The sequence below is a fragment of the Penaeus vannamei genome, chromosome 26, assembly GCF_042767895.1.
Source record: "Penaeus vannamei isolate JL-2024 chromosome 26, ASM4276789v1, whole genome shotgun sequence".
NCBI classification, from domain to species: Eukaryota; Metazoa; Arthropoda; class Malacostraca; order Decapoda; family Penaeidae; genus Penaeus; species Penaeus vannamei.
This window is the reverse complement of record NC_091574.1, coordinates 24,168,228-24,178,227: the sequence shown is the minus strand read 5'-3', so window position 1 is coordinate 24,178,227 and position 10,000 is coordinate 24,168,228. Positions and strand designations below refer to the sequence as shown.

Here is a 10,000-nt window from a genome sequence, read left to right as displayed (position 1 = left end):
AAATGAGAGAGAAAGGGAGGGTAGAAGATAGACAGACAGAGAGAGAGAGAAGGGAGGGTGGAAGAGAGAGAGAGAGAAAGAGAAGGGAGAGAGAGAGAACGGAGGTTGGAAGAGGGAGGGGGGGGGGGGAGAAAGAGTATATATATACATATACGTATACATATGTATATGTATAAATGTATACGTATACATTTATATTTGTATGTGTACCTGAGTATGTGTATGTATATGTATGTATGTATGTATGTATGTATGTGTATATATATATATATATATATATATATATATATATATATATATATATATATATGCACCAATATATGTATGTGTACATATATATATATATAATATATATATATATATATATATATATATATATATATATATATATATATGCGTATGTGCGTGTAATCAAGTTCTTAATAGTTATGGAAGGAGAGAAGGAAAAAGTATATAAATGGCAATTTCTGCTTGCAATTGCATGTCAGGATGGCCGAGTGGTCTAAGGCGCCAGACTCAAGGTAAACTTCCCTTCCGATAGAAGGGCTATGGGCTTTCTGGTCCTCTCTGAGGGCGTGGGTTCGAATCCCACTCCTGACACAGATTTTAAGTCAACTGTCAATCACAGCAAACAATAAACGCTTCACTTTTCATTTTGCTAGTATTGCCACTTCCCAGGTACTGGACTACGTTCCCATTCTGCTATCAGTGTTATATCTAGTTGGTAAAAATGAATGTTTAATGTCGTTCACTTTTCCAACACTGCTTGCACAAGTATCTTAAATAATGCAATGGAAGGAATCCATATACAACAAATGACGGCAAATGTTTTAGGTAGAAGAAACTTTTCCATACATGCCCTAAATATCTATCAGTAAAGTTTTGCATGAAGATGGGTAATGCTCTCCATATGTCAGCATTGCGTGTCTTCTGTATAGCAAAATTTTAAGTGGTGTTTGAGCTTTCTTGAAGTCAAAGAAAATTGCTAGTTCAAGTTGTTATTCTGCGGTGGAGCTTTGTATTGATATCAGTTTCTGTCCACATAAAAACAAACATGAAATGTGTTTCTGGTCCAAATCCATGTTGATATGAATTAATAGCTATGTCAACCATGTCGTATTGGCTACTCTTTTCATTATCTTGCACATGCAGCTTGTGTGTGGTTCTCTAGTATACTAGATCTTGGGTGGATATTACTTAAGCCTTTTCCAAGAGCCAGAATCTTGAACTCCACTATAAATTTTGTCAAGAGCCAAGAGGAGCTTTTGGAAGCTCTTCAGTGTGATATCTATTACACCTTTTCATCACTTCCTAGAACTGTAGGAAATATCTACGTGGCCCTCCGGAGCAATATTGGTTTATGCTCTAGTTCTCCCTGGGGTGGAAATCCATAAGATGCTGAAATGCTCTTCACTACTTCTAGGAAATAATGGAATGTAGTCTCGTCCATGAAATCAAATTGAATCCTGATGCAACTAAACTAATTGAACCAACCATCTGATAAATACGGCCCAACTTGGCTATTGTATGATGTGCGCATGTAGGAACAAAGCATATTATATTATGATTCTCTTGAATATCCAAGGCAGGCCAAACTATACCAGTGCCTAATGACAGGTTGGAGGATTCACCAATAAAGTTGGGGTTCCACTAGCCTTCAGTGACCCTGGAACCTCTTTAACCAGACCGTTACCAAAGAACTGGATGGAACTAGGTGCCATGGATAACTGATGATACAGAATGTTACTTAATGAAGTTATTTAATCTGGCAAAAGTCGAAGTAGCTCTTGAAAACTTAATTTAGCATATGTATTCTATGGGAGTCCTCTACTAACGTTTACTGTAGTTGCTGTCATAAGTTCCACACCCTTTAAATTTCGAGATCTTACACAAAAGCTGCACTATTGTTCTATGTGCATACTGTGTTGGACAATGTGCTTTTTGCACCATAATTCTAGTAACAAAAGCATAGAGTACCATGTGAGTAAGAAAAGCCAAGGCAATGGCCTGAAAGTAAATGAGTACTATCCATTATGGCAGAACGAATTCTGGTTATCAGATATTGGCCCGCTAACAACAATATCAATGCCAAAATAAATTTTCGATGTGCTGCACTGTCCGGTCTTAGTAAACCAAAAACCTAAAAAAGGCCCACAGATGGCCCACACTCTTGATATTTGCTACGATACATGTACACATACAATGCTACAGTGCAAATTATCTAAATAATCGATTAGGTATAAGGAGATAATTTAATAGACTTTCACGCTATCTAAGCCTTGAATGCAAGTATCCAGAAGACAAGAGACTTTATGATATCGAATACACTACAAATACGGTATCACCACTGTTCTATATATAAAAAAAAAAGGTACTCTGCATATGTAAGATTAACTTCCTTAAGTGATAGCTAATGTAGTAAATACGAGACACCTATTTACCTTATTTGTAATTAGGGACAGGTGCTTTAAATGTACCGGTAACTTTACCATATCTTGTTGGCAAAAGAGTAAATATATACAAACTGGAATACATACCCTCAATGCTGCTACATCTATCGAATAATTCCCTCATTCCATAAGCATTAATTTCATGCTTCAGTTTAGCCATTCTTTGATTTTCACAATTCCAGACTGCACTGGCTTTCTACTTAATCTTGATTTTCTTCTGATTCTGAATGTCAAAGCACACAGTCGAAGGCACACATGGTTTAGCTCGTCTCCAGTCCGCCTTTAGCATCTGGGGAGATAAGGGGTGCCATGGGGTCTTACATCTACCCTCAGCAATAAGTCCACGAGACAAGACCCTTTCCATTCGGTAAAGCAAGACACACCATGTTGGCCACCCTCTCTTAATCATATTTTTGGTAATCATAACAATATCGAATAAATTACGCAAATAGCGATATCTGGTATCTAACATTGCACTCTCATTGGCTAATCTTGATGACGTCATTAGCTCCGCCCCTTTATTTGATCCGGTCACTATATGCAATGTTTTATGGTATTTCTTTCAGTGTATTTTCTTTGAAAATGGTTCACTAATAATGAAAGATAAACGAAAACGGAACCAAGAAAATAAAAAAGGTTAATGTTTGATATTTATAATGAATAATAGCAAAGAGGCGAGACTTAGCCCAGTTGTTGCCTTCTAACAATTTTTATCAAGACGGAGTGGAGTTATCTATTTCAAACTACCTTCACAAAAATATTTTTCGTTGTGTTCAAAATTAGAAACCCATAGATATGCTTTTCAGACTACGCGAAAACTACTACAACTATTACTAACTACTATAATGACAATAGTAAAATAATAGTAATAACAATAAAACGATAACAATGATGACAAATGTCTATAAAAATATTAATAGCAATAACGATAATAGCAGTAGCAACAATACCTATAATATGATAATTATGATAATCTCGATCGTGGTAACTGGTTATAGTTATGGTAAAAATAATGATAATGTATCAGTAAAAATGACACTTAACACCAAAAGTGAAGAATCTGACCTTGCTATCTGATTGAACATGTAATTCTAAGACATTTTACCTTTATATCATTTCCTTCGACAATATAAAATAAGGGCAGGAGAGAGAACGTAAAATTGAAAATTTCCAGTACTCTTCAACACCGAGAGAAAATGTCGCGAAACTGAGAAATATAATCAAAACAAATCAGACGGAATTGATACGGATAACATAATCGAGAGAAATTAAATGAGCCAATAAGAATGGCACATTGTCGTGACGTAACAACAAAGGCGTCGAAACGAGCCAATCAAATTTGAAATAAATCATCACGTGACATTAGAAGCTGGACACAAGGGAAGTCGGTTGAAATTCAAATCAGTTCCATCCTGGCTAATATACGAAAGGTTCTGGAGAAAGTGTTTCGTCCTTTCTTTCTGCAAAATATCATAGCTTACTGAAAGGAGCAGCGAAAAGTGATCCAAATTTCTGCGAACAGCGACGAGGAGGAGGATACTGACGACTCGAAGGCTGGACAATCTGGATTTTTAAAGGTAAGAAGTTATCCAAGCCGGCACGAAATCTAAATATTTTGCCCGAGCTCTATCTTGCCAGAAGATACGAGGTCAAGGTTTCGAAGACCAGGCAAGGGTGGTGTGAACGTCAACCCTCAATTACTGTGAACGGGTCTACATTCATCTTTCGCTTTTGACCAGTAATTAAGTTTCTAGTTATCCTACCCTTCCTAGTATCGGGGTCGATATCGCAGCTGTTTCGTTTGTAAATCGAATGTGTTGATTTTATTCGAAACATGACGAGAGCTGTCATTACTTTGTACGCACGAACGCACGGAAATCGCTCTTAGGTATCATTTAAATTTCTAGATATTAACATTGACAACAAGAGCAGTGATAATAACTAATGACTGAATAAATAAAATTTAACCGTTAATATAGGGCACTTCTTTTTAATATACAAATTGATGCAGGTGCATTCGACTTCAGCCGAATGTTGGAGTAGAGGGGACATCAGAGATATTGCACGGTGGACTCGAAATAGGACCTCTGAAACATCGAACCTATAAATTCATAAAGCGATATCAGGTACTCCCAATGCGTCCACGAGACACATGAAATACCAGCAACGTTAAGCCCAGTGTTATTGGCAATGAAGCCCCAACACAAAAATAACGAATCAGATCCTAACCTCCGATAGAACGTAACATTAGAAGACACTTTTCCTCTATAACATTTCTTTCGCAAACAAATATAACGACGCGAAGTCGAGGAAGCGACGAAAGAGGCGGACGGAATTGTAGCGGATGACGTAAGCGAGGGAAATCAAATGAGCCAATGGGAATCGCACTTGGCCGTGACGTGGCAAGAGACACTGGCGACCAGTTTAGTAGATCCAGTAAGTTTTGAAATTGACAATCACATGTCAATAGAAACTGGAGCCACGAAAGTTAGTTGAAATTCAGATCAGTTCCTTTAAGGTTAGACTGTGTGTTAGTTACTGTTTCGCCAATAACATGCAATGCAACCCCACACCTAAATTAAAGAATCTGAGCTTAGCAAGAAGTCGATCACATCATGCTATGAAAGGTTTCTTTTATACCATTTTCTTCGTAAATTGATAATAACGGTATTATAGATGGTTTAAAATCCACTATTTCCAGGAGCCACAGTAACCTTCCGCCTCCAGCGCCGCGACAAAATGACACAAAAACCGTTAGGAACGTCGTAAAACCGGACGGATTTGTAGCGGATGACGTATGCGAGGGGAATCATATGAACCAATTAGATTCGCGCTCCAACGTGACGTGAACATAAGCACTCAATAGAACCAATCAGATATGGAATAGATCGTCACGTGACAATAGAAGCTGGGCCTGGGGGAAGGCAGTTGAAATTCAAATCAGTTCCATCATGGCCAGACAGTGTGTAGGGTGTAAGAAAACTTCCACATCATCGCGAAATATCAGCGAAGCAACAGCGCAAGCTAAATTTATCAAAATATCCTATTAACAACGAAAAAGTGCAGCGGATACTGGTCGCAATTCGCACTAACATTAACGACGAGGACTTTTGACGACTTGCAGACTGGACTTTACGGATTTACTGGACAAGGTAAGAAATCGGCACGAGATTTGGCTGGGCTTTATTCTGCGGAACATTCAAGGTGATTTTGCAGAATAAGTGGGGGTAGGGGACGGCAACCCCCCCCCCACACACACACACACTGAAAACGGGGTTGCTACTTCGCAATATTTAGATGACCGTAAGAATTGTTTCATTATTCTGTTTTAACCCCCCCCCCCCCATTTCATACTTATGCCCTCCCTAGCTATCGGGGCCGGTATTGTGCTAGGTTCGTCCGTTACACGACGAGATCTTTCAGAATAAAGGTTTTCATCCGAAAATCGTTGTTCGGCGTATATCCAAATTTACCTAAAGACCGAATATATTTCTCAACTACGATAGGACAGAATAAATAATGTGTCCGTTTATGGATTTGTATGACGCATCTGGAGAATCAAGCTCGAGGAAACTGATGTACCTTCTAGTACCCTTAGTGAACAAGCTCGTGCTGTCTTGAACCCGTATGATTCACGTATCGGTACAGGTTCACTTCGCGTAAAGGTTTCATAACATTCAAGAAACAAGAGGCGATATGTATTGATATCATTTGCCATGTTTTTTTTCCAGTTACATGTAACATTCACATCTTTAAATGAACTAATGCTGCGTTCGGAACTGCTCGTCCATCTCGTCCAGACAACGTGTTCACAGGACCAGCAGGACGAGATGCGCCGTATACGGAACCTCCAAGACCCTTTCTGCCCAGAATGCAACCGGCTCGAATGTAAACATTCACTTTTTTATCATACCGGTGTCTTTATTTTACACGCTGCATAGGTTTTGTAACTCCTTTGATGCACATTTAACTTACCTGCAACTGACAAACACAAAAATATCCTTTGATAACACCAATTAAGGGTCATAAAATTACCCACCAATATCTTGTGGTTACCTGCAACTGTCATTGTTTACATACAAAATCTATTGTGACGTCATCTCGTCCTGCTCGGCCACCTTCGCAGGAGGGCGAGTTGGACGAGCAAGACTACTTGTCCGGGACGAGATAGAGAAGGTTCCGAACGGTCAAAACATCTCGTCCAACTAGTCTGGACGAGATAGACGAGCAGTTCCGAACGCACCACAACAACATGTGACGTATGGGTGTTCGTCGGCTGTAGTGACCGTTATCATTCAGAAGTCATGAAAGGGAAGTTTCGTCTGTCTTGAATCTGCTTCGGTCATTCATTCATATGCCGATGGTAAGTCTATACATACTTTGATTGATAGAAATCAGCTAGATGGACTGCGTTCATTAGTTTGTTTATAATAAATGTTTCCATACTAACTTGTTCTGTCTTGTCATGGTCAGTATTGCCCCCCCCCCCCCCCTCTCTCTCTCTCTCTCTCTCTCTCTCTCTCTCTCTCTCTCTCTCTCTCTCTCTCTCTCTCTCTCTCTCTCTCTCTCTCTCTCTCTCTCCTCCGTCCCCCCTCTCTCTCCCTACGTCTCCCCATCTCTCTCTCTCCCTCCGTCCCTCCCCCTCTCTCTTTCCCTCCGTCCCCCCCCCCTCTCTCTCTCCCTCCCTCCGCCCCCCCCTCTCTCTCCCTCCCTCCACCCCCCCCTCCTCTCTCTCTCTCTCTCTCTCTCTCTCTCTCTCTCTCTTTCTCTCTCTCTCTCTCTCTCTCTCTCTCTCTCTCTCTCTCCTTCCCTCCCTCTCTCTCTCTCTCTCCTTCCCTCCCTCCCTCTCTCTCTCTCTCTCTCTCTCTCTCTCTCTCTCTCTCTCTCTCTCTCTCTCTCTCTCTCTCTCTCTCTCTCTCTCTCTCTCTCCCTCCCTCCCTCCTCCCCCCCCCTCTCTCTCTCTCTCTCTCTCTCTCTCTCTCTCTCTCTCTCTCTCTCTCTCTCTCTCTCTCTCTCTCTCTCTCTCTCTCTCTCTCTCTATCTCTCTATCTCCATCTCCCTCTTTCCCTTTCTCCTTCCTCTCTCCCTTCTTGAGATTTGAGCCACAAGAACGACACAATTGCATTCCCCGTGGACCATTGTAGAATATCTTCCGTCTCCTCCACATTGTTTGGGCCACGGGCAATCCAAACAATTTCATTGTTTATTTGTAAAAATATCACTCATTTTGCTGTTGGTGAAGCTTGTTTGTTATGCCTACATCCATAAAACTTGACACATAGTAGGAAGCGCCCAAGACCTCTCTGGTACTAGATCTTTAAGTTCTTGGCTCCTTGTTAACCCTGTTTTGGGGTCTTAAAATCACAAAAATCTCGATTTTGATCAAATGCCAGAGATCCCTGAAGTTCCCTACCCCAACAAGACACGCTCCTTTACAAGACCTTTCCAACGAGTGGTCGATCATCTCTCTATCTTTCCCTTCTTGAGGGATCCTGCTTCTAAAATTCCAATGAAACTTAGCATTCTTGAAGATTGGCCCAACTACTCCTTGGACCCAAAGATTCAAGGTCCTAGCTAGTTGGGAACCCTGTTTAGCAGGACTCGCTAAGATGTATTTGTGTATCACTGCACAGGCCTTGCTGTATCAGACGGCGGTTCTTGAACTTTGTTTTACTTACGTTTAGAGTAGTGTGATCCATTGTTTGCGAGTATATTGGCATGAGTCGTAAAAAGTCTTTAAAAGGTCTTAAAATTCACCGGTTTTAAGTTGATTTGAGCGATCTGATCAAATTGGGCCCAGCACCTGAAGGGACCCCGCGCCAGCAGAGCCCTTTTTTCTCATACAAGTTAAAGAATAAAACTTTTCATATTGCCTTTAAAAAATATATTATACCCAGCATTTAATGTCTATTCTTTTTTTTCTTATTGGTTTGTATGTGTGTTTGTATGAAATATGTATACTATGTAGAAGAGGGGCCCCACCATCAGTTTTCTAATTGGGCCCCGAATTCCAAGCGCCGGCCCTGCCTGCAAGAACCCTTTGTGTGTGTGTGTGTGTTTAAGTATTATATATGTATATATGTACATGCATGTATGTTTGTATATATATGTGTGTATGTGTATATGTTACATCAATGTGTATATATATGTATGTATATATGTGTTTGTATATGTGTATATGTATAAATATATATGAATATGTTTACGTATATGAATAAATGTCAACATATATGTGTGTGTGTGTGTGTGTGTGCGCGCGCGCGCATGTATACACCTATACACACATTTACACACACACCTACATACCTACACAAACACACCTACACATCACACACATACACACCTACACACACACACACACACACACACACACACACACACACACACACACACACACACACACACACACACCTACACCTACACACACACACACACCTACACCTACACACACACCTACGCACCTACACACCTACACACACACCTACATACACACACACCTACATACACACACCCCTACACACACACACCCCTACACACACACACCCCTACACACACACACCTACACATATACACATCACATACACACATACGCACACACATTCACATCACACACACACACATCTATACATCACACACACACACACCTATACATCACACACACACACACACACCGTACACACCTACCGACAGAGACACACACACCGGCACACAAACAACATCCGGAAGGTAGCAGTTCACACTTCCGGATGTTGTTTGTAACACACGCATACACGCCTACCTACACACACGCCCGCGCACACGCATCTACACACACACACACACACACACACACACACACACACACACACACACACACACACACACACACACACACACACACACACACACACTCACACTCACATCTACACACCCACACACACTCACATCTACACACACACCTACACACATCACACACACCTACACACATCACACACACCTACACACATCACACACACCTACACACATCACACACACCTACACACGTCACACACACCTACACACGTCACACACACCTACACACGCCACACACACCTACACACGTCACACACACCTACACACGTCACACACACCTACACACGTCACACACACCTACACACACGTCACACACACCTACACACGTCACACACACCTACACACGTCACACACACCTACACACGTCACACACACCTACACACGTCACACACACCTACACACGTCACACACACCTACACACGTCACACACACCTACACACGTCACACACACCTACACACGTCACACACACCTACACACGTCACACACACCAACACACGTCACACACACCAACACACATCACACACACATACACACATCACATACATATACACACATCACATACATATACACATACATCACATACATATACACATACATCACATACATATACACACACACACACACACACACACACACACACACACACACACACACACACACACACACACACACACACACACACACACACACATACATCACACACACACACACACACACA

At 41.2% G+C, this 10,000-nt stretch overlaps 1 non-coding gene across 1 annotated transcript; it reads left to right on the top strand.

Moving 5' to 3' along the window:
• The first annotated feature begins 483 nt into the window (after positions 1 to 483).
• On the top strand, positions 484 to 600 carry TRNAL-CAA (transfer RNA leucine (anticodon CAA)). The gene is made up of 2 exons: positions 484 to 521; positions 556 to 600. It is a non-coding gene; the product is annotated as a tRNA-Leu (tRNA).
• Positions 601 to 10,000: the final 9,400 nt, after the last annotated feature.